General features: G+C 41.6%; 1 pseudogene; it reads right to left on the bottom strand.

The window, feature by feature from the left end:
* Positions 1 to 1,328: 1,328 nt before the first annotated feature.
* On the bottom strand, positions 1,329 to 2,339 carry LOC139833678 (uncharacterized; annotated as a pseudogene).
* Between the last annotated feature and the right edge of the window lie 4,967 nt (positions 2,340 to 7,306).

Raw genomic sequence — 7,306 nt, 5'->3', positions numbered from 1 at the left:
GACTCAGATTCTGTGAAGGTGACATCCATACTTACAAACATGCATTTCGTAGAGAGACTCCAACATTTATACCCCTTTTGACTGGAGGAATAACCAACAAAAACACATTTTACTGCTCATGGGTCCAACTTCCCAATCGATGGTTTATGGTCCCGAACAAAACATATACTGCCAAATAACTTAGGAAGGACAACAAACTTATTTTCTCCAAACAAAAACTCACATGGGGATATCATACTGAGTATCCTGAAGGGTGTTCAGCTGATCAAATAAGTGGTTCTCATGACTACTTCACTCCACAAGAACTTGGGCACATTCATTGTGTACATCAGCGAGCGAGCTACTTCCAAAACATGTCGATTTTTCGCTACGCCACACAGTTTTAGGGAGGGGTATCTAGGCAAGACGTTTGATGAAGGATACCTTGTTCAAACAAGAAGGCCCCAAAGGTGGTGTTCAAATAATTTGTGCCATTGTCAGTCCTGATCACCTGCACCCCTGTACTTGGAAATAATTCTTCACATATGCATGAAAGTTATGAAAACACTCAAAACGGTGAAACACCTCATCCTTGCGACGCATCAAATAAACCTAAGTCATACGAGAATAACAGTAAATAAAGGTAACAAAGTACTTCGTTACATTCATTGATGGGCAAATCCATACACCTGAATGAATAAGCATAAAAAGAGATACTCTCCTAAGCCCCTTACTCACATGTGAGGCTCTTGTATGTTTAGCATATTCACAAGCATCACATGTAAACTTGCCTTTGCTTATGCCACACATAACATATGGAAATATTCTACTCATCTTATTAAAAGACACATGCCCCATCCTACAGTGATGGACCATAGCCTATTTTTACTTGTCTAGCATGGTTGCAACATACACGAACTATGGCTGCACCCTCTTGTCCACATACCAGAGCTCCTTACACCTGGTTCTAGTCCCAACCATTTGCCTCGTTTGCTGCTCCTGAATCACGACACCAAACTTGTTAAGAGTTTGATTACAATCTATGTCATTAATTAGAGCACTCAAAGAGACCAAGTAACATGAAACGCTAGGACATGTAAGACCGATGATAGGAGATGTTCGGTGTGCACTTTACTGTGCCCACCCTGACAACGGGTTGTTTCGTACCATCAATTTGAATAGTGCCTTTGTGAGTAGGAGGATGCTTAATGTAAGACTCAAACTCAACATGCTTATGCACTAGAATCTAGAACCCATTTAGTATCATTCTCATTAGTAGCGAGATGCCTTTTCATAATTACCTTCATCCGTGGAGGCCAAGTGAGCAAAGTATCCATAGGCAACATAATCTACTTCTGTGTCCTTTTACGTCCCATTTTCCACTTCAGTCGCCATGTGTGCCCTTTTACCCCTGAGTTTCCTGAGTGTCCTCCTGTGCCTCTAGCAATCTGATGTCTTGAGTTTCCCAAGTATCCACCTCTACCTCCAGCCGTCCTTCTACTTTTCCCTTTGCTATATCCCCTGCCTCTGCCACGAGTTGGACAGTTCTAATTCAGGTGACCTATCTCCCAACAGGTCCTGGTTTCTTTCCAATCCTTGTGCTCAGTAACGGTAAATGTTGGAGCTGGCACAACCTTCTCATCTGCTTTCACAATAGATAGACGCACCTCCTCTTCAGTCTCCGCTGCAATAGGCTCATCAATGGTTGGCAAGGAAGTTTGGTGCATCAAGGATGCTTTCCTGCCATTAAAGCAACGGTTGAGGCCCTCCAAAAGTTTCAACACACGTCTGCGTGCTATCCATTTGTTCCCTGACTCGATGCAGGCAACATCATAGAGCTCAAGAGGTTCACAATTATCCTAGTCTGCCCACAATCCCTGCAGCTCTACCACATATGTCATCACTAATTTGTCATCTTGGTGCAAACGATGAATCTTCCCATCAGTCTAAGCAATGAGCATGCCATTGCCCTTGCTAGAGTACTGGGTGGACAAGGTCGTCCATATCTCAGCAGCAACAAATAGCCCCTCCACACAACGTCTAAGGGAGGGCACCACCGAGTTCAACCACCACCTAATCAACAAGGAGTTGATGGCCTTCCACTTCTTTCCCTCCGCACTAGTCTTGTCTTCTGGTTCTTAAACAACACTACCCAACAAGTGCCCATGAAGATCCATTTGCTCCACAAGGATCTTGATGGGCACCAGCTCCTCAAGTTTGAGGTCAGTTGGCAACAACACAACCTTCTGGACCACTCCTCCTTGAGGAACGATGGCCCCCGAGGTCGATCCATCTACCTTGGAGGTGAGGAACGTCGTGAGCTTCTCTAGAGCCTCAGCTAGGCTTTTTGCATCAGCCATCTTCTTCCCTTCCCGAGCAGCTGCATGCAGCAGCTCCTCAATAGCCCCATCCGTCGCTGCCACCACCCAGCCGCAGCTGCTGGCCTCAGCAGCCTACACGCACCACCAGCTCCCTCCTTTTATAGGTCAGCTCCTACATGGGCTTGGCCCTCTTGGACCAGAAACTTGTTCAATGTTTAACAATTGTAAATTCTGAAGATGATACAGTTAATAAGTCTAATTTGACACCGACTACTTTAGAAATTCAAATACACTAAGGTGTATTTCCCAAGAAAGGCACAATCAATCTAGTATATATATTCGGGAGATTATCCCAAAAGACATGTTCGAGAGCGAATTCAGTTGTATACTTGATTTTTTTTTCATAAAAGTGATTGATGAATGAACTATGCACAACTGTTCTTGATTATCCTAGTTAAAAATGCTATTAGCGTGCCACAAATTACGTATCATCTTAATGATGTGTAGTAAAAGACAACTATTACAGTTGGACTTCGCCAACATTATTAGAACCACCAGTTTAAAATTACATAGTAACCCAATAAACAATTCTAGGATTCTCTATTGGCAAACAAATGTTTCTTCACCATTTTGGTGGAGTATAAAAATCAAGCGAACCTGCAGTATAAGGTGATGGAACCCTTTATATGGCTCATTTCATCAGAGGTTCATTTGCCTTACTTAGGTGCAAGTCAAATGATGATGCTACATATCTTTTGGGTATTGGTGGAAGTGACAATAGTCATATTGAACCCTTGAATATGCTCGAAGATCTCGAAATGATCTTCCAATTCCGGGGAGAATTCTTATTTTCATCAAGTACTTGTTTACCAAAAGTGCATTGTTCTAAACAATTTTAACAAACAACAGGTCATTCTCATTCTAGTCATCTTTAGTTTGATTACTGGAGTTGATTCATCATCAACGGGCACAAGTTCGATGAAAAACTTCTGTCCAAAGCGTAATACAAGACCTATACCTCAACAATGGGAAGTATGCCCTCTCATAGAAGAAACTGAAGATTACTTCACGACAGCCCGCTGGATACAATCAAAACTTGCAGTTCCAGGGCCATCACAACAGCCACAACCCAGGTAATATTTTATGATCTGGTTGATTTCATGGAAGAAATGCGCTGCTAAAACATATGGAGTTGTAATGATCTGTTACTTTTCAGGGAACCAAACATAAATGTGATCTGTACAATTGTTGCTTATATTTTGTTATGGGTATGCTGTGCTGCTCCATGGTAATTTCTTGGTTCTAATTAAATAAGAGTTACATATCTGACACTTCTCTTTCAAATATTTCCATTTTTTTGACCTTTATTCCCGTGTAGGTTTTCCATTAAAAATCTTCTGCCAGAAAATGGGAGGGTCCATAGGTTTCTTCTCTTCATCAGAATAGATCCCGTAAGCATGTGGCGGTATACACTTCTAATAAGTATAAATTTCTATGCATCAATGATAGCATATGGAGTAGCATATGGACTAGTGTCAAATTCAAATGAAAGAACATTGTGGAATAACTTTACATGGCTTGAGCTCACTATAACAATCGCGAATGTACTTTACTGTCTCACATTTTCTCTAGCGCTCATGTGGTTGCTGCATCATGAGAGAAGGATTGTTCAGGTAGGTACCTTCAACAATTACCATCTGCATATTATCAAGTCTTTGTATATTGTAGCATCCGCTGTTTCTGATATATTGCTCAAAATTTTGATCTTACAGGAAGCCAATATGGTTAGATCGTGGCTTTATACCATTGGTGGCTTAATCCCGATATGCATTATTCACTTTGTGCTGTGTGTTAAGCGTCCACCCAATTTTCAGAACATGTTCTTATTTGAGATTCTTTCATCTGTGTGCGGAGTACTGATGTACTTGTTTCGATGGTTCACAATGGTAATGAACTGAATAATATTTTAAATTATAATGTTATTAAGTCTATTATTAAAATGTTGTCATTTAAGCACTGTAGTATTTAATTTGCAAAACATTTTCACCTAGCAACTACTCAAATAATTTTATCGGAGCGTGTTACGTTTGCTTCTAGAGAATACTAGAATTTTTTTGTTAAATATCTTGTAATTTCTTCTTTAGGAGTTAATCCCGCCTTAGTTGTTAAAAGCTTCATATAATGTGATTAAAGCACACTATGCATTATACTTGCGGGTTAGCGAGTAAATTATGTTGCACGCGAGTTACCTCGATAATTGTCTGGCAACTCATTGCACTGAACTTTGGTTATAGTTGAGGTGGATTCTATGGGTTCTAAGTTAAAACATTAAGCACAATCACTATATCAATGCAGTACAGTTTCTTGTTGCTGGTTGTTTTTAACATGTTCATTTTCTGTAGGAACCTACAGGTTTTAATTTCTTCCTAAATCTATGTGCTATCGTAAGTGGAATAATATTGCTTTGCATCGGAGAAGAAAACAACTGGAACAAATGGGGTGTTGTATTTGTGGGCTTATTATGCAGATTGATCGAGCTAATAACTTGGGCAATTTGGCGTTGGTTTTATGGAGGGAGGAATCCTGTGATTGTCGCAGAACAAGTGAATGATGGCTAAGTAGGTACTCATTTCTCTTATGCACATTTCTTCGGTGTTAAGTCCTTGAGATTTGAGACACCCGGCCTTGTCTATAATGTATTCTTAAGACTCCTAGTAAGAAATCATCATAATTTGATTGGTCCAGAGACACATTGGAAAACCAACGTTTTAGGTTTATATCTTACCATTTATCTTTCCCTTATGTTTCTGTTTTGTTCATTATTTCTCAAGCTCGAATCCTCCTTTTTCGTTTGTTTTCCAAGAATTATATAGTTAATAATTTCATTGGAAGGAAATTTTTAGTGAAAGCATGTATGATGAAATAAAAAACGAAGTTAATCATTTTCATAACATATAATTTATTCATTCAATGAAGTAAATTTGGTCAACTAAATGAATTCTCTGAAGAATGAGCTAAGAAACCAAAATGATTGTTTGCCCACATATATGAAGTGAGTATCATATCTACAAATAGATATCATGTTATCATGTAACACTAACATCAATACATGTGAAGTATTATTCTAGTCTCTATATTATTTAAGGCGTTGTTGGTATGAAACTTTTTACATTCTACATTTAACTATGATTTTAGTTCCGACTACCTATCCTATATATCTTGTCCGCCACTGCATTTCAAAAATAAATTAATTATTTTCACCAACTATATACTGAATTGATTTTTACAAAAGGTAATATGACACGCTCTGAACCTTCTTAAAACTACACTTTACATCACCATTCACCACTTCTATATCACCATTCACCATTCACCACTCTACACTTGACATCACCATTCACCACTTCTGCTTCACCATTCCGGACAATGGCTAGACAGCGCGCCCGCATCGCCTCCCTCAAGGACGGCGACGCCAACACCTCGTTCTTCCACCGGCAGTGATCCTACCACCGACAGAAAAACAGAATTTAGAGCTTGTCTCTTGACGGCCGAGTCCTCACGGAGCATGCAGACATTGCCAAGGCTGCCTTCCACCATTACGATGGCTTTTTGGGCATGGAGGTGCCACACGACTGCACGCTCAACTTCGCGGAGCTGATCGACCACGAGGATGATCTGCTTGACCTCGACGCCCCCTTCAGCAAGGAAGAGATCTGGCAGGCCGTGATGCGGCTGCCCGTGCGGAAAGCGCCTGGCCCTGATGGCTTTACGGTGGAGTTTCTTCGCTCGTGCTGGCCCTTGATCAAGGAGGACATTGTCGACAAGTTCTAGCAGCTATACAAACTCTGAGGCCGCGACTTTTCAAAGCTGAATCAAGCGTTCCTCACCCTGCTGCCCAAGCACGCTGGCCCAGCCACCCTATGCGAGTTTCGGCCGATAAGCCTGATCCACCTCATTGCAAATCTCTTCGCTAAGGTCATATCGCTGCGACTCGCTCTGAAACTCGACGTCATCGTCAGCCCGGTCGTGCCTCCAGCCTACGCGTAAACTACACGAAGAGCACCGCCAGTCTGATATGGTGCACACCCGAGGAGGTGGCCGCTGTCGTCACCGGCCTGAGCTTCCCTGTCGTCAAGCTACTGCTTGTTATAATCGAGATGCACAATAAACGAAGAACGAAAAGTAAAACACTGCAGGGGACACGAGATTTTAACGTGGAAAACCCTTGCAACACACAAGGGAAAAACCACGGGCGCCAGCCAGCAAAACTTCACTATTTCGGTGGTGTTACAAACGCCGTGGGTGTACAATGATGCGACGGAAACCCTAGCGGCGGCTTACAGGGAAAATATATAGATGGTGGCAACGATCCGTACCACGGGCCTCGCTCCGCTCGTCAGAAGTTAGCCTCTTCTTGGAATTTGGATCACAATATAACAAACTCCACCTTGAAACAAATTCCTTGTAGCATGAACTTCAACAATCACCTGAATCAACAAAGAAAACACTTGCTGACGCCAATAGCCACTTGGGCTAAACAGTTATACCAACCAAGCTTGAGCAAAGCTCAAACTTGGACACAGGGACAGGCTTAGTCATCATATCAGCAGGATTATCATGAGTACTAATCTTGCATACCTTCACTTTACCTTTTGCAACCACATCTCTGATTGCGTGGTACTTAATATCAATGTGCTTTGTCCTCTCATGGAACATCCGATCTTTAGTAAGATAAATAGCACTTTGACTGTCACTTAACAACTTAATGCAAGAATTATCTCCACAAAGCTCAGCATATAAACCTTTCAGCCAAACAGCCTCTTTACCTGCCTCAGTAATAGCCATGTACTCAGCCTTAGTAGTAGATTGTGCAACAGCATCCTGCAAAGTAGCCTTCCAGCTAACAGCACATCCACCAACAGTAAACACATAACCTGTGAGGGACCTTCTCTTATCCAAATCACCAGCATAATCTGAATCCACATATCCGGCGAGCCCCTCACCAA

Source organism: Lolium perenne, chromosome 7 (assembly GCF_019359855.2).
Source record: "Lolium perenne isolate Kyuss_39 chromosome 7, Kyuss_2.0, whole genome shotgun sequence".
Lineage (NCBI taxonomy): Eukaryota > Viridiplantae > Streptophyta > Magnoliopsida > Poales > Poaceae > Lolium > Lolium perenne.
This window is presented reverse-complemented; position numbering and strand designations above follow the sequence as displayed.